General features: G+C 49.3%; 1 pseudogene; it reads right to left on the reverse strand.

Annotated features, from left to right (window-relative positions):
• Positions 1-498: 498 nt before the first annotated feature.
• Positions 499-26,855, reverse strand: LOC146188237 (uncharacterized; annotated as a pseudogene).
• Positions 26,856-27,960: the final 1,105 nt, after the last annotated feature.

A 27,960-nucleotide genomic window follows, 5' to 3' on the forward strand; every position in this document is an offset into this window, starting at 1 on the left:
CATTGTTCAGAGGAGTCTTTGACTTGGCCGCTCCTCGTGCGTTTTGCCGGCGAAGTCGCCGGTTCTCGACGACTTGAAAAAGGGCAGCTTGTTCCGCCGAAATGGTGGATTGGCCGTCCTCTGGCTGGCTTATAGGGACAGACGACCACGACAGAGTCGTGGGGTCGTAGCCGCGTTGTTCGTGCTGAGCCATGTTGATTGGGTGGCCAGCGGGCGTCTTCGCAACCAGCGGCGGGGGAGCCGCAGCCGTTAGGCTTAGCTCATCCGCTACGTGGTTATGCGCAGATTTGCTCTAAATGGCCGAAAATTGAGCGTACCTGGATATGATCGGTGTCTCCAGGATCGCGCTGCCTTCACGGATGCAGATGCGCAAGTTTCGCAGGAGTCAGATCCAGATTTCTGCGGTTCCAGCCGAAAATCGACGGAGCCAGTACGCCACGCGTCCGATCGCTCCGCGCTGCGTCGCAGAATCCCTGTAATGTATTAAGACGCCTTTGTTCATATCTCCGACGCTGACTCGGTTTCATCGCTACCTGCAAGGGGCGGGCAGGTGACGTGAGCTACGGGTCACACTCCTTCGGCACAAGACTGGTGGCAGCAATGGGATGTCCCAGGCGTGACCGTAGTGCTACAGTGGTAGGAAGCGGTCGGATGTCCCAGACGTGACAATGCAACTCGCTGGCGCCGGTGACCTCGTAACGCTGGGTGAAAGCAGCGAATCGACCGGCGTCAGGCACATCGGCGCAGTGAGTACCTAATGTTTTCCTCAAACGCTAAACTTTCTGTGACTCAGGTTATGATAACTTAGGGAAAGATTTGGGTGTAGCATTGTGTTAACCTTGCGTGTTTCAAGCCAAGAGGACAGTGTTTGAGAAACAAGGGATGCTAAGATTGTAAACAAGGTACTGTGTGAAATACTTGCGAGCGTTTTGCTCGAGTGAGTTAGTGAACATCAAGTATATTCTAAAAAAGGGGCAAATAGCAAGAAGCCGGTCTGAAAGATGGAGAGTCACACGATCAAACAACTGCTCCAAATTTATGATTTGGCATTGATTTAGGCTCAACAAGACGAAAAAAATGAGATACTTCGGGTCATGCGGGCTATGAACGTGACAGTTGAGGAGGCTGAGGAGGATTGGGCAGATATTGAGGAGTGTCGCGAGGAGGAAAAGAAAAAGAAAGAGCTTCGCCAGGAGAAGCGTCGCGAGGAGGAAATGCGCGAGCGTCAGGCAGTTAGAGATTTCGAGCTTAAAAAGATGCAGATAAAGCTCGCCAGCACCTAGCCTTGCCTATACGACAAATCCCTCTAACGGTCCAAACAACGGCGACCAACTGCCGCCCTTTGTCGTCGTCGAGGATATAGCTAAATTCCTCATGAAATTTGAACATGTGTGCTAACGAAATCAATTCGACCGAACCCTCTGGGCACTGAATTTGTAGCATTGTTCCCGGGGAGGCATCGGACGTAATTACGTGTCTGTTGAAAGAGACATTTGAAAGTTATGGCGATGTCAAGGAAGCACTACTGCGGAAGCACAGATTGTCGCCTCAAGCTTTTCGTCGAGGTTCCGGTATGCGCATAAGGGCAAGGAGTCGCATGTCGACTTCGCTTTTCGTCTAAAAGCCGGCTTAGTTGAGTGGCTCAAGGGCGAAGAGGTCTACGACGACCGGGATAAAATCGCACAATGCATCGCGTTAGAGCAGTTCTACCGTTACATCGACAATGATGTCCGACTCTGGTTGCCAGACAAGCTAAAGGAGGTTAAGCTAATCAAAGCAGCAGAGTTAGCTGAAGAGTATTACATCCGTCGAAGGTTGCACAACAGGACAGTTCGCGTAGAAAAAGCAGACAGAAAGATGTTTTGTCAAGGAAGCCCGACAAGCGGAAGTCATTCACGTGACGCGAGTCTCAGACTCCTCTCTCACGAACGAAATGGTGAGCGGAAGACAGAATGACTCAGAGTACTACCGATGTTCCCGACCAGAACTGCGCAAAACGTGCTTTTTCAAAAGCGGAAGCCGTCAAAGTGCTCTAACTGCAAAAAAAAAAAAGAAGGGCACATGGCAACCAATTGCAAACCAAAAGTTGTTCTTGCAACAATTCAGGAAACAGGCAAAAACCTCAGACTGTTGAAACCGTACATGCAGGACGTCCAGGTAAACGGCAAAAAGTGCAGAGCACTTCGATACTCGGCCGCAATTATGTTGTGCACCCTTCTTTCGCCTCCCCGAGCGAGTTTACGGCAGAATGCGCTTGGATACGACAGGTGACCGAAGAGCAGAGTGTTTGTTTACCCGTCGCAATGGTTAGCTTTGAAGGAAATTTTGGAAGACAGTGCAGAAGCCGCTGTGTCCGCCTCCCTCCCAGAGTGTTTTCCCTACCTGTTCGCTAACAGCTCAGAGCAGCAGCTGAAGGATCAGGGTAAGTCATTGTTTACCGATGTGGCGTAAATGGCCATCACGCGATCTAAGTTACGCCAGCTATCGAAGAAATTTGATCTTGCGTTTGACAGAGCAGAACGATGCGGCACACAGAATGATCGGGGTAACCTGAGTGACGGAGGTGCACAGGAAATGCTTACCTGGCTGAGAGAGTCTTGTCTGAACGTGCGCTGCTGGCCGCGACGCATACGCGGCGCCGCACTTATACGACGCCGGCGCCACACGCGCTCCGGTTACCGCCTGCTGTCATGAGCTGGCACCAAAAGAAGGAAGGAGGCGAGCGTTAAAGGGACACTAAAGAGAAAAATGAAGTGGGCTTGCATCGATAGAATGCCAGTTCCTTTGCATCGATAGAATGCCAGTTTCTGGTTACCAAAAAAGCCACTCTTACTGAAAACAGAGCTGTGTAGTAAAGAGGAAGAACAGGAATACAGGTATCGCCGCCACAGCCGAAACGGCCTAAACTCGCTGCTACAAATCACGTGACGCGCAAGAGATCCCGGAGGCTGACAAATGCGAATTACGTTGCCCGTTTGAACGTGGTAGTAGGTTTTGTCTCAAATGTGATAGCATGCTTTTATCACACGTAAACGACGACAAAAAGACAATGTAAATGTTACAAGGCAAATACAAAGATATACTTGGCAGCGCCACAAGCGTCCACTTCAATTTCGGTTATGTTCCGGCTCGGGCACTTCGTGCGTGCTCGAATTTTGTTTTGGACCGGCGGCGCCTGAAATACGAGCCGGAGCAGCAAATTCGCCTACAATATGTGCGTATCGAATGAAGATCATGACTCGGCACGAACCTGCGAAGTATTCACCGCTCCCCTCGCGCCCGCAATCACGGAGTCTCCCCTTGCGTCATCCTACCCTACTACGTAGTAGGAGAAAACAGTTTGAATTCGACCGGCGGGAACAAAAAAAAAACCTCAACTTCTTAATGCAATATCTCAGCAATAATTTGATTCTTTGCTGCCGGATATGCGGCGAAAGTGTCAACAAATTCCGTTTATTAGATTTTGATAGCATATTTGGGTGTCTTTAGTGTCGCTTTAAAGTGCAACCGCCGAAAAAAGCAGAAAGGCAGGCGCAAAGGTAATGCATGCATCCAAAGTAATGAAAGCTCCAATCAGAGCGAAATGAAAGGCAATGGCACTTTCTCCTGCCTGCGCATTTTGCGGTGAACAGGAATCATTAGATTACTTTTTATTGTTTTGCCGCCGCTTCACTACGTTGAGCAGACAGTTGATGGAAAGGCCATTGCAACAGCTTGGCCTCAGTTTAAGTAGCCCGATATGTTATCATTTGGCGCCACCATCCTTGGACACAGTCACAGGACTGTTTTTACCGCCATGCAAAATGTTTTACTGGAATCAAAACGTTTGCCTTGCTAAATATATCAACATCACTTGCTCTATAATTCCAGTGTCAATCTCCGGTGTGCTACCACTTTTCTTTTTATATTTAATTTATTTCACTTTTTGTTTCATTTCCTCTACACCTCTAATCACATTATTATTATTATTATTATTATTATTATTATTATTATTATTATTATTATTATTATTATTATTATTATTATTATTATTATTATTATTATTATTATTATTATTATTATTATTATTATTATTATTATTATTATTATTATTATTATATTAAAGTATACTTCAAAAATTTTCTTTGCTACCCAATTCTTGGCCGATTCCCTCTGTAGGTATGTGCCATATGTTATTTGGACAACAACGACGACTATCCCAACGGCAGAAATGCGCCCGTGCAGAAAAAATGTGTGACTAGTGCGCAAATCGTAAGGAAAGCGACAGATCGTTCATCAAAGCGAGTAACGCATTCTCCTGTGTTTCGGCGCACAGAAACAGTAGAGAACAGTTGTTCATGGAAACTGACAGCCGGAGCTTGAATTGCAGGGGAAGAGGTAAAATTGAATGACTTCCTTCCTTCCTCAGTTCTATGTTCGCGGCCAAGTGATTCAAGGCTCCATTTTCAATATTATTGCTGATCATTAATTGTTCCTATTATCGCTAATACCAGAAAGTGTGTTTGAAGCTTGTGTATGCATCCTACACTTGTCTCGTTTTGCAGCAGGAGCAAAAAGGGGACAGCGAAACTATGCTTTGCCTGGTGTTTGACGGGTGACAGAGGGTGCTGCTGGTCGTTTCGGGTGTTGCACGCTGCAGAACGACCAACCGTGACCAGTGGCAGGCGCAAGGGTATTGGAACGACCCGCGCGAAGCTGGTCGAGCTACCTTGGCGACACGGCTATGAACGGAGATCCCGGCCTGGTGAGTGGAATCCGAGACACGTGAAGCTACCTGGCGACTGGACGCTGGATGTGGAGTTAGGAAAACCTGGCGAACAAGCGCATCCCGAGCCCCATGGAAGCAGCTCGTCTTCCCGGTGCATTGTCTGATGGCGGGGGTGCTCTTGTGCCTAGTGCAAGCCACCTGGATTCCGCTCAACCGAACGATGGGCTTCTCCTGCTGACGCCCTCTTTGCCGGCTCTGGTGCTGCTCCTCAAGGCAGCGGCGCATTGGCAGGAAGCATCGGGTGATCAAACACGTCTGGAATGCTACAACCTGGCTCCGGTCCCTTAGCGGCGAATCGCCTTCGCACCGCGGCAGATTTGAAGAAAGCGATCAGCGCGCTCGCTGATTAGACCTCTCGGGCCGCCGTCACGTGCTGCCTCCGGATTTGGCATTTTGAGTCCTAACGACTCTTCCACTCTATATAAGCGAGTGCGTTGCCTCCGGAGAGTGAGACCTACACGAGTGTTCATCGAGTGCCGTGCCGCTCGCAAGAAGGGAACGCGTCATAGTCTCCCCGGCCGTCGCTGGGTATAGTCCTCGGCCGTCGTGCCGATTTCGCTGTAAATATGCCCTGTATATATTGTGTAAAGACGTCACTGTTCATCTCTTCGACGCTGACTCCGTTTTATTGCTACCGCGCCAAGGGAGCAGGCAGCTCTCTATCCCGAAACGGGTGACGTGAGCTACGGGCTGTACTTCCTTCGGCGCAACAGCCTGTGCGAAAGTAACATGCCACTCTACCCTGAGTTCCTTCGCGACATGTAATTGCACCTTGGAGCTGCTTTTGTGTGTGCGGGGCGATTATTTGTGTAATGCGTAGAACAAGAGGCAGCTTCGCTGTCACGCGGCGGCATTTTATTTCATTTTGTCAGGCATAGGATCTAACATGCGCAAAAATTTCTATAATACGTTTGGCACACACATAATCGTGGACAAGCGTAGTCAACGTCAAAGCAAAAAACAGAGATGGAGTCTTCTATGGTTGTGTTGTCAGGGCTCAGCTAACGATTTCAACGCGAGCAAAAGGGACCGCTGGAAGGTTTAATCATGTTCACTTCCAATTGTTTTGCTTGGTTTCGTGAAGGTTATTGTGTAAGTGTGAATCACCTCCCATTAGATCAATCCGACCAATTTTAACCTAGACGTTTAGTCTTCACAGCGCTGAATTGCAAATGCGAACTGAGATGAAGCCTTCGGAACACACTTATGTGCTATTAGTGAAGTCGTAGTGAAGAGCTCTTGATTGATCAGACTACCTGCGGCTGTTTAGTATACACTAGACTTTGGAAGGCACACTGGCGCATTTTACCTTTCGCCTCCGTCAGCAGGCGGCCGCGGTTGCCGGATTTGAACCGGTGCCCTACAGCTGGATATCCTAGCGCCTTTACCATCGAGCCAAACACTTCGGATACAGCTTGTAACTGAGACGCACTCTAAAAGCGCAGTACATATGCATTTGAATTTAAGGTACGCATTCCTGTAATTGCATTCCTTCATGGCCCAGAAATTGCATTCTTGGCTTATGAAGTGAGGGCTCCGATGAGTCCAATGTGGGCAAAGTAGGCTATTCCTGGTGGGTTCGATGCGGGTGCTGCAACGGGCGCCGACGTAGGCCTGAAGTGGGTCGTCAATAAACGCCCCGATAGGTCCCACTTCGGATCGATGCAGGCAGCCCTAATGGGGCTGCCCACATTCCTTTCCCTCGATGGTGCTACTTCGGGCAGCTTTTGGTAGCCGCACTAATGAAGGTATATATTTTTATTATGGCCAGCCCCTCAGATGACATAGACCCGATGCGGGTTCTCAGTGACAAGCCCACATGGGCTGGCACACATTATGAAAGTTCTCCCACTGAATATTTACGGGCATATATCAGCAATTATTTTATAGACGTCTGCCCTTTCTGAACAGCTACAACACATTTCACTACAATTTCATTTTATTAACATAGCCTGAATGACTTCATGTTCCACCTTGTTTAGGTGGTGAAATTGTGCGTCCTGAACGCTCTGAAGGCTGCTGTCGTATAGGGCGAGCGTAGTCATAAGTGATGATGCGATGTTGTGTGATGGACATTTGACGATCCTTCGAGAAAGAAGCAAAACAGTGCTTGAAGTCCAGCAGCAGTTGCTCTATGGCTCTCCGTTTCTCCTTTGACAAATGGCAGTTAATGTCGATGCTGATGGCTCGTCAGGTTCTACTGCCGTGGATGCAAAACAGACCGGATCGTGCGCAACAGGGTCAGCGAAAGCGATAGCAGTTCCCGGAAACAGTGCCGGCGCTCATTAGAAAAATTTGTGACAAGGAGTGCAGCCCGGCCATTGTGAAGCGACAAAAAACTTCGAGCAGCGCAGATGCCTTGAGCAAGCATGGAATGAATGGTTCGCCTCCGCTACAGCATCGCCGGCACGGAAATCGTCACAGGTAACTTCCACAAGAACACTGCTTCGCGGTGGCAGCGAGACGCTCTCGGCGGTAACGCGAGGTGCGGCATTGCAAGAACTGCTACCATCTTGTTCGGCAGATTGTCCCATCCAAAATGTGACGAGTCTATTTCGCAGGTCGATAACTGCTCCGTACTCTCGGAGAAAGTCAATGCCGAGGATAAGTTCACGGGAGCAGTCGCTCAAAACGACGCAACTAACGACGAACTTACATCCGTAAATCTGAATGCGAGCCATGCACATCCCCTTTGGAGTAACTATATGTCCGTCGGCGGTGCGAAGGTAGGCACATGGCCAAGCAGTGAGCACCTTCCTCAAAACAGTCGCCATGCGACCACTCAAAATTGAATAATTGGCACCGGTGTCCACTAATGCATTGACTGTAGTACGACCGTCTAAAATAACAGCAATGTCCAGAGAAATGCTTTTGGCTTAACTAGGTGACGGTACCAGCAGCTCGCAGTCGGATCGAAGCGGCGACGGCAGGAGGTCTTCAATGCAGCGACTACCAGCGGTCTCGCCCCCGAAGGTCGCTGTTTTCAGTTTTCCCGACGAGGGCTAGACGAGCGGCCTTGGTCCTCTCGCGAGGAACCATGGGGGAACGTCGAGGAACGCCTTGGTGAAGGGGAGCGGGACTGACGCTGCGAACGAGATGAAGAACGCCGCTCCGCCAGGTACTCCTCAATAACTCGGGGTTGTTGACCAAACTGGGGAGGAGACGAGTTGATGCGGAAGCCGTGAAGACCGAGGCGTCAATACGGACAATCCCGGTAGAGACGGCCTGGTTCACCGCAGTGGAAGCAGAGCGGACGACGGTCAGGCATGCGCCAAATGTCGGCTTTGCGTCGGGGTAGGGGACGTTCGTCGAAGTACTGCATGTACTGCGCTGGCTGCACCGAGGGCAGCGGAATTGTAGGCGGCGCGAGAATGGGCGGCGGTGAAGGGGCAGCCTGACTCTGCAGAACTTCCGCATATGTGGGACATTTGTCGGTCCCCGACAGCAATGGCGGGCTCGTCACTACAGGCGAAAGAGGGCTCTTGAGCACCTGTCACACATCATTCCGCACTATAGCAGAAACGAAAGCTGGCGATTGCTGCAGAGGGTTCCAGAGCTTGCTCAGTTCTTCGCTCACGACACTGCGAATTAGTTCGCGCAAAGCATCAGGGTGCCGCTTGGAAGATGCAAATTATTCCGCAATTGTGCCAGTATGGAAAGGTCGCTCATAAGCCACGACACGTTGTTGTAGCACCCCTTCCATTGTGGTGGCCTCCACAAGGAATTCGTTTACAGTCGACGGTGGGTTGCGCACAAGGCCTGCGAAGAGCTGCTCTTTCAAACCCCGCATCAAGTGCCTGACCTTTTTGTCCTCGGACATGGCTCGCCTGAAGAGACGCGTCATGTGCTCGACGTACGCTTGGACACTCTCATTCGGCATCTGGATGCGAGAGTGAAGGGCACGTTCTGCATGTTCGCGACGATTCGCGCTAGTGTAAGCCTCGAACGGTTGACGACAGAATTCCCGCCACGATGTTAACACTTGCTCTCGGTTCTCGAACTAGGTACGAGCGCCATCCTCAAGGCTGAAGTAGACGTTCCTTAGTTTGGCAGCATCGTCCCACTGGTTAAAAGCAGCGACACGTTCAAACGGAAGGAACCAGTCTTCCACATCCTCAAACAGGTCCCCATGTAAAGTCTTCGGTACCCGAGGGGCCTGCAAGGTGTAGTTACAGGCCGGTGCGACGCCCGCTACTTGCTTAGCAGAAGCACTGGATGTCATGGCGGCGGCTAATGGCTGAAGCTCCGGAGACAGTCCCTGGAGCCGTCGGCTGGAGCGATGCACTGGGGTGTCCAATGGCACAGGGCTGGTGCAACGTCTTTCAGCAGGAGACTCTTGCATAGGTGATCGTTTTCACCCAGCACCTCCACCAGAATGTCACGTACATGGTGATTAAGGATACCAAGGATAGCAGGGGGTATCCCAGATACAACGGCAGCAAGCAGCACAGAGGCAAACGCGCTAGCGACACTTCGTGATCCTTTCAACTTCGTCTTCCTTCACTCCTCAGTCATGCGCCACCTGGCAACGCTAGGTGCCAATGTTGTATTAAGAGTTGCAGGCTGGCCAGGGCGACCACTTAAAGGAGTATAGACACGTACGTTTTCTATTCCGGTATTTTTGGTTTAATCGATCCACAGTGGTCTAACACAGAGGAACTGCGAGCCAAAAAGCCCCAGCACGGATCAATTAATTTATTATAAGTGCATTTATCAGGGCCAGTTTCGGTTTCGATCTCTCCGGACACGAGCGCGCGATGACGTCAAAGATACGAGAATGCTACACGAGCGCCCCCTACTGCAAGGTTGGTGATCGCGTAAACACAAAATCTGATGACGCATTCGGGTCGCGTTTTTCGTCTGCTTGCTGTCGCACGTGCAAGAAATATCGTCGTCGAGCAGCACTTCAGCGTAGCATAATTAGTACTGCGACGTTGTTTCGCCCAATAGCATGGATGTTACTAAAAGTGCCGGGCACTTTAATCCCGACCCGCTCGCCTGCGACTCAAGCAACGAAGCAGGAATCAGCAGCAGCCACGAAAGCTTGGTGGGTTGACGCGCAGGAAATGTCAACTGGTAGGAATGTTGAACAAAAGAACCATGAAGATGTTGCTTTATCAGTCCGGTTGGCCAACGCTGTGAGCCAAGCTGTTCTAAAAAAATTGGAGGACGCTTAAGCTTCGCCTTCAAGAGTGGAACGCGATAGCGTTATTGCACCTCGTTCGCACCGCCCACTCATTCGCTCGGTATGCTCTTGAGTCACACAGCGTTCGGCGCGGCAACGAAACGTGCGCCTGAGCAAGCGGAATGAACCAAAGAACTCGGTGTCTCGGAGGGAGAAAGCCGGGCAGTGACGCGCCATGAAGGCGGACGCGATCATGGGGCTGACGCCTTGATGGGAACTGCACAAGAATGCTAAATTGGGCGAGTTGGTGCATTCGCATTTTAGGAAAACCTCCTTCTCTTTTTGTCCTTGTCTTTTTTGCGCTACGTTTTCCTAAAATGCCTTGATGGGATCGTCCTCTATCTCGCTTGGGAGCACCACGCAGAAGCATGATTCCTCGGAAGCAGCTCGGCACACATCGCAGGGGACGCTTTCCCAGCAGAAGCGCTACGGCGCAGCGATCACGTCAGAGGCGTCCGGCATCACACGCTGCACCTAGCAATCGCGCTGTGAGCGGAAAGAGGAGCCGCGTCGCCTAAACACCACTGTTCGAGTGACGCACACTGGATGTTGGAAGGGGAGAGAGCGAGAAAACTTATTAAACGCAAGGGTATTGGGCATCCTCGCACCAGTACCCCCGCGGCCCGAAGGGGAGAAGCGGGTGAGCGAAGACAGTGATCTAAAACGCTTGATTTACAACCCGTGAGGGTGCACGGCGAAACGTCAGGGGCGAGTGGCGCGCCACGTGTCGGGGCAGCGCCGCACATTGCGAGGAGGGGTTCTTCTGTGTTTGCCGCAAGATGGCTCTGCATGTGCGCAGAGCGCAGAAGAAATGCAGCGGAAACGTACTTCGCTACTCGTGTAACTGCGACTTCTGTAAGTAACATGCTCATATTTACCGATATACACCGCAGTATAACGTTCTACGGCACGTTTCTAAGGCAACACCGCATTCACTAGAAGCGCTTTTGTACCGCTTTCAAGCATCGAACTCGTGGCTCAGCGGGTGCTTTCTAATCCACCTGACTGGATCAGTGTGCTCGATGAACTGGCTGTCCTCAAAAAATTTTAAACCTTTCGTGACAGCCGAAGTTGGTTGTTGCGAGTTTTACCATTATTGTGGATCCTTTTTGAATTGATGTGAACTCAAAACAGGCAATAAAGAAAAAAAAAACTAGTGGCTCAGTGGTAGCGTCTCCGTCTCACACTCCGGAGACCATGGTTCGATTCCCACCCAGCCCATCTTGGAGGTTGCTTTTTACTTATGAAGTGCATGCATGAAGTGCATGCCGGGATTTATCGCTCACGGCCAACGCCGCCGACGACACCGGCTTTTCTGCGACACGAGCTCCTTAACGCTACCGCGTTAAAAAATGTTTTAGCAATGACGCGATCAGCCACCGTAACTCGTGAGCTCTCCCGATGGCTCCCGTGCCCACGCCTGTTCAAGCGCCGATTGGTCCCGACGCGGCAGGCCTGCGTGCCGCCGTCCAAGCATGTGGCGCCATCTGGCGCCATCAAGGCAATCTGGGTGCGTAAAGCCGGGGCCGCCGTGACTGGCTCCCAAGTCATAGTTGCCTCATAGCATCCGCTATCATCTAGCTATTCGCCGCGAGATCGACCTAGAGGTGGCGCCACCGTCACTCCGGTAGTGTGGATCGGCAGCCGGCGGCGCTCGCAGAAACGCACGCTGCGTAGGTCTGCCTCCGAGTTTATGGCGGGTTTGTTGGCGATGAAAACGTGTCTTCTGCAGTATTTCTGCAATATTGCAGAAAAAATCCAAGCATTTCGCCAATGCAGCAGAAGAAAAGCGGATTTTAGGAAAACAAAGCACGCAACCACCAGAATTCTAGATTTACTTTGCACGTTTCTTGCGCTGTACCGCGCTCACGCGCCTAATACTTGGGCCTGCCTAATGACAGCTTTGTTTTTCTTATCGACTTTTAAACAGTTTGCTCGTGTCTCATGCGAGTGAGACCGGCGAATTTAGTGTCAAGCCGACGCAGATACCTGCAGTACTTTAGATTGAATCGAGAAAGCCTGGTTCATTATATCGTACTTGACTCGAGGATTAAGCAGGTTAAATGTAGCATTGGCAGCGCACTGCATGGCGAGTTGCTTTAGACTGAGTGCACATCAACTCTGGCCCCAGACAACCACGCATAAGTATTCCCCAAAAATGAGATCACGCCGACACTATACAGGAAACCTCGCCGCACAGGAAAGCTCGTTGTTCGCGTGTACAGCGCTGAGTGGATTAAATTTGCCGAGATGCTTTTTGAGGCCACTGTCATAGAATGTGATAGTGTATTACTGCATGCGCCACTAACTGTAAATGATTTCCTGAAACCGAGGAAAGTATAAGGGATTTCTGATGTGTGTGATGTTAATATATAACGGTAAACTAGTAGTGTATTTTGTTTTGCAATGCGAATACATTTCACCGTGTGAGAGAACTTTTACACACTTGACAGAATTTACAATAATCAGCGATTTTCAGTAACCTTAAAGTGCAAGCTACGAATTACTTGCTGCGAAGACATTGTTATAAACTGCGCATTAGCACTGTCACATTCTGGGAAGCAATTTTACAGGCTGAAAATTTCTTTATCACTAATTATTTAGCAGTGACTAAATCTTATGCGAAGTAAAATATTAGGGTTTCTTCCAAAGCAGATGCCGGATATAACACTATTCCGAAAGAAATGGAGGTCATCTCATCATGCGACTATAAAAATGTATTTATTCCCGAACTAAACACTGATATTTAAGCCCGCACGAAGCTGTTTTACTCCCCTTGTCAGAAACGACGAGTTTTCTCGAAAGACAGTACTTGGGCCAAAAGGGATTATAATGATTATAATAGGCTACCAGTAAAGTACATTAATCTAGGTGTATTATGTAATATTTAGGGTAACAACTAGGTGCAGGGAATATGCTTCCCAAGCATTCGAGCATTTCTCTAAAGCAAAATGTGCTCACTAAAACTTTTACGGATGCACAGAAGCCTTCAACAAAAAAAAAAGAAAGAAATGCATATTGGCCCGGGTTTAACGCATGAAAGCGGCATCGGCTATGAGGGATGACTGCAGAGGCTGGTTTTGGTGTCGGTGTTTTTTTTTTTTCGTTATTAACACCACATTTACCACGTGGGATTGTTTATTGTGCAGTCAAGTCCCACAGCAGAGGAGCGCCTTTCGAAACGGTTGTGATTGAATCCCCCGTTCTCGAAATCAGCAGTCGAGCGCCCTTACCATTGAGACACCGCGACAGAGGTTTAAAAGCAAAAAAAAAAAAAAAAAACAATGCACTCACACAACTCTATCGTGCATACAGACGGCATAGTAGGCATATAGTGGTCGGTTCAAACTGCATTCTGCTATATGAAGCAGTCTGCGGTGGCATATGTTTTAGTAGCTGCGGTATTCCAAACAGAAACGGAATATGCGATTTCTGAGCATTTGCTTTAACTTTTATTGACGCCAACGACCTGTTTTGCTTTCACACGGCGGTAGCGACAGTATCACTTCGTTTGAGACATTGCATGTCAAAGGATCTCAAGCGCCGAAGACCGCGATGGATGATGTCCTTATCCAAGCATGACATACTCGATACGGACAAGTATATATATATTTTAATGAAGCGTGGGGTAATAGACTGTTCATATCTATTTTGCAAGAGACATATAGGTAAGCAAAAGCTCACAGGAACCACGAAACAAACAAAAACAGTCCTGTAGACGCCGCATGCGCGCGCGTAAATCACTGCGGGCTGGCACGCGACGCGAAAACGCATCCACACTGAGTAGGTTTCGCCGCTGAGCCGCAAGGTGGCGACTCTGCTCGATCTCGAGGCCAATCCCGGATCGCTGTTCATTCGCTTACATAACTATTTGTACAAAGGACTATCATTTACGATTAAATTTCGAGGATTATTCGGCCGATACGGAGGACCTGGTAGAAATAATTGCAGGGATACAAGCGAAGTTTTTTTTTTTTCCTACAGCTGCTGCCCGGTGCGACGCACCTGATGTTTGCTAACTCCGCTGCTGAAGGCGTCGCGCAAAGCAAGAGAATATTTTTCGAGGTGGGCTTGCCAGTAAAGCGGCGCTAACTCCGACGTTTGTTACAGCGTTAGCCCGTTCAGAAGCGTCTTTCGCTGGCGCTTCGATGTGAAACCAGCTAGTGCTAGCGACGTCTAGGGTAGGCGGGGAGCGGCGCAGTATATGTTCCCTTCGCGCCATCGAGAGGCACCGTTGCCGTAAGCCCTGCACTTGTGCAGGCATGCTGTTGAGGCCTGAGTTTAGCAGGCAGTCTCCATACGTACACCGGTGAGGTAATTGTAACATGCATCAACGAAGAAGCCATCGAGTAAAGCGAGCAGAAGCGTAGTTCTTTCTCAGGGCACGGCCGGAAGCGGCGGCGGCGCTGTTCGAGTCCAGTCATATGTCGTCACTGCTCTTTGCTTTGCCGACTCCACGTCACAGTTGTTTGATTACGTCATGTTGTTTACCTATGTACACGTTTTCGTCACAGAGATGTCGATGTCAATGGGTTTTGAAAAACGAAGTACTTGCCTGGCTCTTTTTAAAATCAAATTAAAATATCTTCGCGGAAACGTGCGAGGTTGGGATTGCTTGGGGAGCATCTCTGTTAACCCAGGAAAGCAATCGTATTCCTTCCGACGCTTCAAAAAATGGTGTCTATACTCCTGTAAGGAACAAATGTTCGCAATGTGTATGTTCTAGTATTTTTAGCGCAATTTACATGAGCGCGAAATAAAAGCCATGAGGTTTATCTATCCGATAAAGATGCTAATAACTGTCCCACAAATCAATAGTAATTTAGGGCAATATCTAATAAAAGTAAGATAGAAAGAATGCGTGCACAATAGTATGCAGACACTCTGGTGTGTTCAGAGTAGCTAAGGCCCATGTAGGACCCACAGCAGAATTGATTCGGCAGTCCCATTTGGGCAGCACCATCTTTCGCGACAATATCCCGCATTTAGGCTGCGTCAGCAATCATTCTTAACAATATTTATGACAAACATTTGGACGCGCAAGTTTCTATCCCCGTCAAGGCCCATGTGAGACATAAAGCGATTTTTTTTTGTGTGTGGGTGTCACGAAATCGGCGCCCATTTTCATCAAGCCGGTACGGCGCGAGGCCCGCACGGCGTCGCGTGGAAGGCATGGAGAGAAAAGCTCCCTTCCCCGCGCGGGAAAGCGCGTAGCTTTGTACGCGTTGCCGTGACCCTCTTCCCCATTGCCCGGGGAGGACGGTGGTTCATCGGCCTGGAATGTGCCAGGCCTTTCGAGAAGGTTCTATGGGACCTGGCCAATGACGACGCGCGGCTCGACGGGAGGAGAAGAGGGAGCTATAACCAGCGAAGCTATGTGTGTGTGCGCGCTAGCTTTGGCGCGTGCTAACAAACAGACGCGGCGCGCCCTATTTAAAGAGACCGCGCCGCTTGACGAGCCAGTCAGTCAGTCAGTCAGTGTTTTGCGACGTGCTCGCCTCTACTTCGGCTGGACTCCCGGGGATCACCCGCTGCTGGCAAGCCCACGGACTTTCAAGGGAGCGGCGCTCGTCTCGTATGGCGGCCACATCGTGACTCTTGAGGCGTCGGACTGCAACAGTGCCCGGTGAACAATTTGGTGTTTGTTTATGTACTCTCTCGTGTCTCATCTGTTGTAAAGCCTCTATGTTATTGAATACCTGTATAATTGCATGCTTAGCGTTTGTTATTCTGTGAACCTCTCGTCTGTTGTATTTCAAGTGATCTTGTGTATTCCTCTGTATCGTCTCTTGCTGTACATAAATTGTGTTTTGTTTGTTACTTCTGACTCCGATCCTTACTCTGGTTTGAACCGGCGACCGCTGGGCACCAAACGACCACCCCCTTCTGTCACTACAAGGTAGCTGAATTCCGGCTGAGCTTGCCACGCAAGTCGAGGGCATCTCCTTTGCGACCGGAGCAGCTACCCCCACTCACTCTAAGGGTGTCTGGGAGTGTGCGCACCGTTAAGGGCGCATCGTTAATAATACCCCCTTAATTATTAACGGGTGACAATTATTCTGGCGTCCGCGACAGGACGTTTGGTGCACTCAAGCTCAGAGGACGGAGAACGAGTTGGAAGAGTTTACGAAGAGGTCGTAAACGGTGTAGCAGCAGAGCGATAGCAAGAGGTACCGCGCTGAAGCGGTTGTGTAAGGTCCATTGAGAGTGCTATGTGTTAGCACTAGGCAGTTCAGATTGAAGATGAATCTCAAGGAGATTATTGCGTTGGGCTTAGAGAAAGGTCTAAAAGGAGCTGAACTGCGGGAATGGGTGGACCGAAAAGAAAGAGAGGTTCGAGAAGAGGCTGAGAAGGAAAGAGAGAGGCAAAGAGAAGAAAGAGAAAAAGAATGGCTCAGGAAGCAAGCAGAGGCAAAGAGACAAGAAGAAGAAAGAGAAAAAGAATGGCTCAGGAAGAGAGCCGAAAGAGAAAAAGAATGGCTGAGGAAGCAGGCAGAAAAAGAAAAAGAATTCTTAAAAGAGAGAGATATCCTTCTCAAAAAGCTGGCTGAAGTTCGGCGTTTGAAAGGTATTACCGAGCCTCCGGAGGTTACCTTTCCTTATATTAGAAAGTACAGTGAACCAAGCGATACATTGACAGCCACAGGTACTGTAGAAACTGGCTCCAGCAGCCAGAATGAGGTTGTGGACCAGCGTGTTCCTGCAACAGAAACTTCAGATGACCGAACTGAAGTTCAGAATTCTCAGAAAAAAGAGATTGTGCCCTCCGAGACGACAGGTTGCAGAGAAGCTGCAACGGCAGATGTCGAGCCAGAAACCTCGGTGTTTTCAAAGCCTGAAGATGAAGAAGGGCAGGATTGTAGCTCCTTATTAAATGACACCATGGCTGAGTACATGAGTGACCGGGATGAGGAGCTTTCAGATAGCAGTGAGCACGAAAGCTTGGATGAAGGTGACAGTGCAGATCCTAACTTTGAGGATTCAGAAATGGCAGAAAGCGAAGACTGCACTGCGATGAAAGAATTCAAAGAAAATTTTGAGGAACAAGAAGTAAAAAAATGTGAAGAGAAAGAACTCCCAGTTGAAAATGAGTCCTGCTTTGAGAAAGTACGACTGGAGGTCGTGAAGAAAAGAAAGAAAATGAAAAGGATTAAGGGAGAACAAAGTTCTCAAAAAGACGCTCCTTTCAGACAGCAATGTTCTGATTATGCGGGTAAAACCGGATCAAACGTTTCTCGGCCAAAGGTGCGAATAAAAGTTAAAATGGAAAGAAACAACTTCAAACCTGCCAAGTCAGGTGAAATGGAGCCGGAAAAGTCAAGAAGAAAGAAAAGGAAGAAGTTACTGAAGGACTTGAAGCGCAAGGAGAACAGCTCAAACAGAGAAGAAACTGGGCGGCCGGCACGGAATAATATTAGGCCTGCAGGCAACATTTCTCTCCGCGAGCGCACTGTTGGGGGCCTCAGATACAAGGGCCAAACTACTCCTGATCGGCAAACAGACAATATAAGGAAAATCAAAGCGCGAATGAGGAAGAACAGCAGGACACGCGTCAGAAAGAAGTACCAGTGCTTCGTAAGAAAGAGAACTGGCGCGCTAGGTAGTTTGAGAGGAGCTCACCTGTTCGAAGGAAGAGCCACAAGCCGTTTTTGGAAATATAGGCGAAAGCATGCCCTGGGTTTGTGCGCATCACATTTGAATGGGTTTCTGTGTTGTTGATTCCTATGTGTATCCGAAAACAGTGTGTTGACATGTTTGTGAATTTCATGGCATTGATGTATGAATTTTGTAATGTGTTATTACAGTTTGTGAAATTTGTGCAATGTGTGTTATATGGTCATTGCCCCATATATTTGTGAGCGCATGCATGTGCGCGCGATGTTCGTGGTTGTTGTGAATATTGTGGGACAATATTCTTTAAGGGAGGGGCAGTGTCACGAAATCGGCGCCCATTTTCATCAAGCCGGTACGGCGCGAGGCCCGCACGGCGTCGCGTGGAAGGCATGGAGAGAAAAGCTCCCTTCCCCTCGCGGGAGAGCGCGTAGCTTTGTACGCGTTGCCGTGACCCTCTTCCCCATTGCCCGGGGAGGACGGTGGTTCATCGGCCTGGAATGTGCCAGGCCTTTCGAGAAGGTTCTATGGGACCTGGCCAATGACGACGCGCGGCTCGACGGGAGGAGAAGAGGGAGCTATAACCAGCGAAGCTATGTGTGTGTGCGCGCTAGCTTTGGCGCGTGCTAACAAACAGACGCGGCGCGCCCTATTTAAAGAGACCGCGCCGCTTGACGAGCCAGTCAGTCAGTCAGTCAGTGTTTTGCGACGTGCTCGCCTCTACTTCGGCTGGACTCCCGGGGATCACCCGCTGCTGGCAAGCCCACGGACTTTCAAGGGAGCGGCGCTCGTCTCGTATGGCGGCCACATCGTGACTCTTGAGGCGTCGGACTGCAACAGTGCCCGGTGAACAATTTGGTGTTTGTTTATGTACTCTCTCGTGTCTCATCTGTTGTAAAGCCTCTATGTTATTGAATACCTGTATAATTGCATGCTTAGCGTTTGTTATTCTGTGAACCTCTCGTCTGTTGTATTTCAAGTGATCTTGTGTATTCCTCTGTATCGTCTCTTGCTGTACATAAATTGTGTTTTGTTTGTTACTTCTGACTCCGATCCTTACTCTGGTTTGAACCGGCGACCGCTGGGCACCAAACGACCACCCCCTTCTGTCACTACAAGGTAGCTGAATTCCGGCTGAGCTTGCCACGCAAGTCGAGGGCATCTCCTTTGCGACCGGAGCAGCTACCCCCACTCACTCTAAGGGTGTCTGGGAGTGTGCGCACCGTTAAGGGCGCATCGTTAATAATACCCCCTTAATTATTAACGGGTGACAGTGGGCAGCCCCAATTGGGCTGGTTGTAGTTTTTAAACCCAGAGCTCATTCACTGTTGCACGTGCCCAGGTAGCACATGCGATCGGCCCCATATTAGAAATTGATTGACGACGCCTGGTCCGACAGCAGCCCGGTGCTGCCAATGAGCTACCAATAATGGTACAGCCATGCGATAACACTGATCACTCTTGGGCCAGTGATTTACATGTTCTCCCATGCTGGCATTCAGCAGGCTAACAGTGGGCAATAAACAATGACCTTGCATATAGAATTACCAGCCAACATTGTATACACAATGGTATATGTTAGTCAATTTTGCACAGCCATCTGCAAACTCTTGCCCATATTTCGCGAACCATGAAATACATTGGTAAAGATTTTCCTGCCAGTATATATGGTATATATGGTATATATGGTAACAGTACAGAAGAAGATGAAGCTTACAACACAAGTGAAGGAGAAAAACGTTGGAAAAAAGACTCTCGTGCAGGACGCGCTGCCGTTGGACTGCGCGAAATCAAAGACGGGTAGGTGCTGGGACAAGAGGTTCTTCAATATATGTCGTTGTGAGATGTTCAACGATGCGCTGATCATCGGAAGAAGCTTTTCGTCAGCAGGTGAGTTAGTAGCGGGGTTGTCTAGGGAAGGAGTAACGACAGCTACACAATTCGGGAGAGTTGTGCTACATGAAGCAAGTTTGGAGCACGGTGGAAAAATAACTGGTTCCGATTAGCAATTTATAGTCCACAGTCCGGTACGTCCCTCTTTCCCGCGAACCAAACAATGTGGCACTAATACATTTTTCTTTACGCACTGTAAATTAATAGGCGCCACCGTAGCCTCAAAAGAGTCGTTAATAGCACGGGAGCAGGACACCTAGACACACACTGCAGAATGTGGCGGTATGACGACTTCATCACACACACACAAAACGTCTTCATAATTTGACGTCTCTGGCAAAAGTTCATGAGGAAGAGAACCACTAACACTAAGCTCTCCCGTTCGACAATCAACTGTAGCGCCGCACATACGCAGGAAGTCAATCCCCAAGATTACCACGTTTGTAGATCGGGGAAGTACTGCAAACTCCGCCGGAAATACTGTTCCCCCAATGAAAGAAACTTTAACGCTGCATGCCCCAACCGGATACAATAACTCTCCACTTACTCCATAAAAATTAGCCGTTTTGTCCCAAACAAACATAACTTTGTTCTTCAAAAGGTTCTTAAAATCTAAACCCATTACTGACACTGTAGCACCAGTGTCTACCAACACCATCGTTGGCAAACCATCAACAATCACATTGACCTTGTTCTTTAACATGTACACAGACGGAAGAATAATAGGTAGTAGCGCACATTGTCCAGCTACCTCACCTCCATTGGCCGCGCTGGCTAGTTTTCCATCATTGGTAGCGGAGATCGGCGCCGTGGAGACGGGGAGCGGCGCACACGAAATGACGGAGGTGGTGTCATACTACGGTCTGACGCTGGCGAATGGCTGCGGGGCCCTTCGTTTTGAAAACGGCCCCTCCGGGAGGGGTGTTCTGGCCGATAGCTGTCGATGTAGGGCTGTATGGTGCGTCGGTTCGACGCAATCGAGGGATTCCTGAACGATGCGCGCCAATTGCAGTAGCGGGAAATGTGACCCGCGACACCACACCGGTAGCACACCGGAAGAGATCGGTCAAAAAGTGGCGTGTCCGCTGGTTCCTGGATGGTAGGCCGCGGCGAATATCTAAAGGGTGGTTGCGGGACGATGTAGCTGTCCGGTGATCGGCGCGATGTACGACTGGAGTAAGGGCGAGGATCTCTATGCTGATGGCAAGATAATTGTTGGTAACTCTCTTCCGGTCTTGGTCGCGGAGTGTATAGGTCTGCGCGGCAGGCAAAGTCGATGGCATTCACGGACATCGGCGGGCACGCACCCCCATAGGTTGGAAGAGCATATAAGTCACCTCCGAAGCCGTTGGGCCGGGCAAGCTGCTCACGTCGTGATATCTCATCTCGAACGATTTCACGGATGGCGCACAGGAGGCTTTGAGATGGCGATTCTTCAATACTAGCCACTGTAGTGACATTTGCGAGCCGTCCAAATTTCGGTGTAATGCGGTGAGTCTTTAGGCTCTCGAATGTTCGGCAGTGTCGGATAACGTCAGAGACCGAACTCAAGTTCTCCTTGGCAATGAGGAAGTGGTAGACATCTTCTGCAAAGCCCTTGAGCAAATGGCCTACTTTATCGTCTTCAGTCATCCTGCTGTCGACGGTCTTGCACAATTTCAGTATGGCGTCGATGTAGGTGGTGCAGGTTTCTCCGGCTGCCTGGGCCCTCTGAGCTAGTGTATGCTTGGCCTGTTTCTTCTTTGCAGTTAGGTCACCGAAACATTCCTTGATCGCTTCAACAAAACTTTCCCAAGTTGCCAGGGAATCCTCGTGGTTCTCACACCACATCAAGGCGGTTTGCGTCAGGAAAAAGACAACATTGGCTAGTTTAGCCACCGAATCCCAGCGGTTATAGCGGCTCACACGTTCATAATGAGTGAGCCAGTCATCAACATCTTCCTGCTTGGCCGGCAAAGGAACGAGGCTCGCGAAACGGTAGCGTCGCATTCGTGGCGGTCGCCGGCACATCGCGAGACGGGGTTAGAGGGTCCCATGTTGATGTTCGGGGCTGCTCGGTAGTCTGCTGCATTCTTGTTGAAAAGGGTGGGAGACCAGCGAGGCGACGGCTCCGATGAAGCTCCAGCGGTTGAGGATGCGTCTTGAGGGTAGTCGTACCCAGCACCTGACCACCAATTTGTTACGACGGGGGTAAAACGTCGGAGGAGGAGGAGGAAAAACATTTATTATATAAACTTCCTTTTCTTCCTGAGTGGAGCCCTCAGTCCAGGGCTCCAAGTGCCGCCTCAATCCTGCAGGCCCGCCAGAACAGCTGTCGCTGGTCTTGCGGGTTGTTGCGAATAAAACGGTCTCAGAAAGAATACAAAGCAGTCCATGGGCCACGGCAATCCTCTCGGCCTGCTCGATTAGCCGGCGTTGTTCGGCCAGCTCCGTGCGGTACAAGGCATCTTCCCAAGATGAGAGGGTGGGGTGAGGTTCAGGTGGAACGCCGCCGGGTGGCTTTGGGCAGGCCCAAACAGAATGATATAGTGTAGGTCGGTATTGTTGGCAGATGGGGCATTTATCTGGGTAGCGGGTGGGGAAGAACAAATGTTTGTGGTACAATTTGTATACGTGTGAGTCTGCAGTTGTCGCCATGCCACAGCTTCGGCCTTGGTGAGTGTTGGGTGCGGCGGTGGCAGAGTTCTTCTTTGTGTATGGTAATATAGTGCAATGTGGGTGTAAGACTGGAACTGTGCTGGCGTCCTCTGTGTCTACTTCCCCCTCCGCTTCCGTCGACAGCGCCCGGAAGGTTGCTGCTCGGGCGAGCGCGTGCGCACTCTCGTTGCCAGGAAGGGAGGAGTGACCAGGAGTCCAAACAATTTTAACAATGGGAAAGGTATCATAGTTTATAGGTGAGAGCACGCGTGAAGCCTCGAAAGATAATATATTCTTCGCGAAGGCGCGACACGCAGCTTGTGAATCTGTGACTATTGTGTATGTCGGACAGGTGGGATGTTTGTAACATGTGTCCATGTGGTGTATGAAGGTGAGTGCTACCGCTATGGCAGTCTCCTCAGCCGTCGTGCTCGAGTTCCTGCCACGAACGGAGCCCGTAATCGTAATTGAGCCGTTGGCGTCCGTAACAGCTAGTGCCATAGCGTCTGTGCCCGATAGATATTTCGCCGCGTCGACATATAAAACAGTTTGGACACCTCTGTACTGGCGCAGGAGTGCCTTTACTCTAGCGGTCCTACGACCAGTGTGGAGTGCGGGGTCCATATTCTTTGGGACTGGCGGGACCCTGATCTTAGCTGCCAGTTTGGGCGAGATGGCATGGTACCTCTGTTGCAGCGGTGTTGTCGGTTACGGGTAGCCTAGTCTACGGAGAACAGTCCGGCCCACTCTAGTGTCTCGAAGGCGCGTGAGTTGGCCGTTCCTTTGGGCTTCTATCAGCTCTTCTGTGGTGTTGTGGAGGCCAAGCTGGAGCAGGCGATGCGTCGAGGTATACGGGGGAAGTCCGAGGGCTGTCTTTACCGCCGATCGTAGAAAGATGTTCAGATGATTGAGTTCAGTTCGATTGAACTTGTGATACGGGGCGTGAAACGTCATACGGCTGATTAATAGCGCCTGCACGATTCGCATGGTATCCCTTTCCTTGAGCCCCCCACGTCTGTTGGAAATACGGCGGATCAAGTGCGCCACCTGCGCGAATTGCTTCTTCAGCAGCTGTATAGTGTAGGTCGCTCTGCCGTTGCTCTGCAGATACAGGCCCAGTACCCTTAGTCGATCCACTCTAGGGACGGGAATTCCTTCGAGATGCAAGTCGATTTCCCGGTGGAAGTCCTGCCATCGCCACGTTGAACAATGTGGGCGACAACACCGAACCCTGTGGGGTGCCTCGACCTGTGAGACGTATTGGTTCAGAGCGTACGTCTCCGATACCCGGGATAGCAGTTCGATCCATGAGGAAAGCCCTAACGTAATCATAAGTTCGTTGACCACAATGTGAACTCGCTAGTCCCTCAAAGATGGCATCGTGCGACACGTTGTCAAAGGCCCCCTTCAGGTCTAAGGCCAGGACAGCACGGGCCTGGGTCCTGCCGGGATGATCGATCACTTCCTCTTTAAGCTGAAGATGAACATCCTGAGTAGAGAGATGCGGCCGGAACCCGAACATGGTGTCAGGGAAGATGTTGGTTTCCAAGTGTGGGTGCAGCCGCCGGAGCACTACATGCTCCATTAGTTTCCCAACACACGACGTCAAGGATATGGGTCGAAGATTCTGAAGGGCGAGCTGCTTGCCTGGTTTCGGAATTAAATTTATGTCAGCATGACGCCATTCTTGCGGGAGTGTACCGGTCTTCCATACGTCATTATAATAACTGGTCAAGGCAGTTATTGATTCGTCGTCAAGGTTCTGGAGCATCTTATATGTAATACCGTCCGCCCCAGGGGCAGTGCTCCTTCTCAGGCTCGCGAGTACTGCTCGAACCTCTGATTCCGTGATGTCCTCGTCCAGGGGTGAATACTAATTTTGATGAGGGTAGTCTCTATATTGCGGTCTGGGACCCGTCAGTATATAGCGCGCCTCCAGGGCATGCAGCAGTGCAGTGCTATCTTTCGCTTCCTTATGGAGGAGTTTGGCAACCGCTTTAGAGGTTTCCTCTCTGGTTTTGGATGGGTCGAGAAGGCCTCGGAAAAGTGACCACGTTTTGGCCGTTCCGAGTGTTCCCTGCAGCCTTGTGCAGAGCCTGTGCCAGTTGGAACTCGTGACCTCTTCCGCATAGCGCTCTACCGCAATTGTAATTTCCGCTTTACGTTTCCGTAGCTTGCGATTGTGTCGCTGCTTCCGCCATCTTCGTACAAGTCCTCTTTGAGCTTCCCACAGATGGAGGAGGTGCGGGTCGATCTCAGGTGCCTTTTCTGTGGCCTTCACTACGGAGGTGGCGTTCTTTAAATCCATCTGAAGACGTCGGAGCGCTGAACAACAAGACGATAGGGCAGGGAGCTCAGCTGGTCAACAGCAGCGCGTTCGGCACGAAAGTCTTTTTCCAACGTCTTTCTCCTTCACTTGTGTTGTAAGCTTCATCTTCTTCTGTACTGTTACAATATCTTGGCATTCATTGGTCAATATCATCCCGCCAGTCTTAGTGGCTTCCCAACATTGTATACATCTTCAGTTCCAGTGGCCACTGACCAACATTGCACATATCATGGAATTCATTGGTAATTACTGTCCTGCCAGTATTGATGGCTTCTTAACATCGAGTATAGGTATATTAGCATGCATTGGTCCATATCCCCCTGCCAATTGTAACGGCTTCGCAACGAGGTATATATCCGCAGTTAAAATGGTTGATAATGTCATACAATGGTAAGTATTGTTCTGCCAGTATTGATGTCGTGTTGGCATTGAACATATCTTGGCATATATTTGTTCATTTTATTCCACCTGTCTTAGTGGCTTCCCAACAACATATTGTCAAGTAGTGGTGACGAGGTCGACGACACAAATGAAGGGGTTGATAATTGCACTAAAGAAACTCTTTATTTGGGCTGACTTGCGCCCGCAAAAGCACTAAGCAACTCGGCGGCGGCGATAGAAACAAACGTACTCGTCGATCATCGAACAAAGAATGCTCATTACACTCGTCAACGCTCAATTTAAAGGCTGCACAGAACAATCTAGATAACGTCGCAAACAGCTACCAGCACGGGCTGGAACATTGTAGAAAGACACCCGAGTGGCCGGAACCTTCGAGACAGATCTCGGTGCATCTTGCGCTACAACGAAACTGATAAAGGTGTGACTCGCGACATCGAGCATTAACAAACAAAGATTACGGAACTGATACGTGGTCCAGAATCAGAAGGATAAGTCTGTATGCCGGCGGCTGTTAAAAAACAACAAATACAGTTTTGAATGTTTCGCGGCAATATACTTATTGGTTCCGGTGCCCGATATTGTCCAATGAGCTGTGGCGACTGGCCAGCATTGTACCTATCATGGCATACATTGGTCAATATGCAAGGCCAGTATTTATTGCGTGTCAGCATCGAATGTATCTTGCCATACATTGGTCAATATCATCCTGCTAGTTGTCATGGCTTCCCAACATTGTGTATATCTGCAATTACAGTGGTCGATGTTGCTGACGAACTGTAATGGCTTGCCAAAATACCATACATCTTTACACAGGCTAGTCAATGTTCTCCTGCCATTATTGATGGCTTGTCAACTCAGAATATTTACTGGCATACAATGGTCAATATTTTGCTACTAGTTGAGATGGTTTCCCAATATTGTATCTATCATGGGTTATAGTGGTCGATATTATAATGGCAGCTGCGATGGCTTGCCAACATTGCACGCATCATTGTAGGCATTGATCGATATGATCCGGTTAGTATCGATTACTTATCTACATTGAATACATTTTGGCATACATTGATTGATGTGGTCTCGCCAGTTTTGGAGACTTTCCAACAATGCATATGACTTTGGGTTATAGTAGTCGATATTGTGCACTGAGTTTTGATGGCTGGAAAAACTTTGCACATATCATGAAATGTGTTGGCCGGTACTGGCTTGCAGATATTAAAGATCAATTCTCAACCTGTATATCGTGATAAATTTTAACATCCCTAATATTACTATCGTGTACTTAGCAATGGCTTTCAAAATAACAGCATGAGGGGCTAGTTGGTGCTGCATAATACCCAGAAATGTGGTGCATGTTTTTGTGTTTGTTGTGCCACATTTCTGAGTATAATGGCTTTCAAGCATGTTTTATATGTTGTCAACGATATGGTAACAGTAGTACAGAACATTTATTCAAGAAAAATGGCTTAGGCGGTAAGGGCGGGGTTGGTGTAGGGTCTTCCCCCATTACTCGGTGGCCAAACCCCTTCCGGGGTAAGACTTCATTTTCTTGACAAACCCATGCCATGAGATAAGACAGACATTCTTGAGCAACAAGTTCCAAAGACGGACCGATTTTGATATCAGGCAGGCACGCCCGCCTTCCAGCCCCATTACTGATGATGTTGGACCTGGAGCAGTTTAACTAAGGGGCTTCATGAGGGCTTGCCCAAATTGAGCTGTCATTCATATTCCAACAAGGGATTGAGTGCAGTAGCATGTGGGCAAGCTCATTTATCTGCCCCACTACAGCCGAGGTAGGTCCCACAGAGATTTAATGTGGGCCGCCCCATTTAGGATTATGAGGGTTTTCTCATAACGAGCACATATTTAGGTTGGATCTTCCCTCAAATACCCGAAAAAGGACACTTGTGGTCTGGATACAAGAATGTGCTCTGCGTTACCCCAATCCAACGCTACTATGTAGCAGTAACAGTAGCATTGTAGCAGTAACAGAGGCAAGCCCAAATAGGGCTTACCCACTTTTGCCCCATCGGTACAGGTATAGGTATTATGATAGTTGCCCCAACCCTAGTTGCCTACATCGCACCCACTGGGAGTCCACATTCTGTGCTACCTGGGTTTTGGCAAACACGTATCTGTGACCACCCGCACAACCTCTGCTAGACAAGCGAAGACTTGAAAAGTACAACTAAGAGCAAGTGCATATGTCTGCGCTGTAAACCAATTTCAGCAATGCACCAACTACCCTGCAAAATCTTTTTACGCGTGTGTATGTCACCAAGCGACCTTCAAAATACCCCAGCTGTTCGATTTTAAACCTCTAGACTGCAAAGAGCCACTCACATGGAATCTGGCCCCCTCTAAAATTCATGCTAAAATGGTATACAATTGTCATAAATACCGTGCAGTGGACAGGAACCAGGCACTTCGTGATTTAGTAATAGCTGAACAGGCAAAGCGGAAAATTAGTCTCCTCATCCTCAATTCTGAGGCGTTTTGCTGTAAAGGATGCATATTGTATACTTTTTGGCAACATTTCTTTAACCTCCTTACAACCGCAAAAGCAGCAGAAATTTTAGTGGGCCTTCTGGTCTTCCAAGTCATCGAAAAACTGCAAAATCGATACCTAAATATCGACCTCAAAACCCCCATATCCTAAACTGGACCTGAAGAAGCAGCATGAATGATCATGTCGTGCACACAAGTCATGCTCCTGCTCGAGTCCAACTTCCTTAAAAAAATAATATGCCTGCCGCAAAAAATTCGGGCATTTCTCGGCTTGTGTAGCAGACCAAGCTTTCTCTGTACAGCCTCAATATAAACACTACTTGCTCAGTCACATATGCAGGCCACATTGAATATCTGTAAAAGGTACCATAATTAAGGGCAGCATGATCACATCTGCTAGTCGCAATTTTCTGCAGGTCAAAGCAGCAGCATAACAGGTCTCCAGTCGCAGAATACTTTCCAGCGATTTACTGCCTGGAGACCAATGTATCGGATGGCCTCTCGTGTGCCTGCAACCTTGCTATTGCTGGTCGACTCATTTCGTCGGCTCTTCGCCCGTAGTATACGCTATGTGCGCTTATACCAGCGTAACATCGTTCTAGCATTATAACGCACGGAGTACATGAC

The sequence above is a fragment of the Amblyomma maculatum genome, chromosome 5 (assembly GCF_055883805.1).
Source record: "Amblyomma maculatum isolate TAMU_Amacu chromosome 5, ASM5588380v1, whole genome shotgun sequence".
NCBI classification, from domain to species: domain Eukaryota; kingdom Metazoa; phylum Arthropoda; class Arachnida; order Ixodida; family Ixodidae; genus Amblyomma; species Amblyomma maculatum.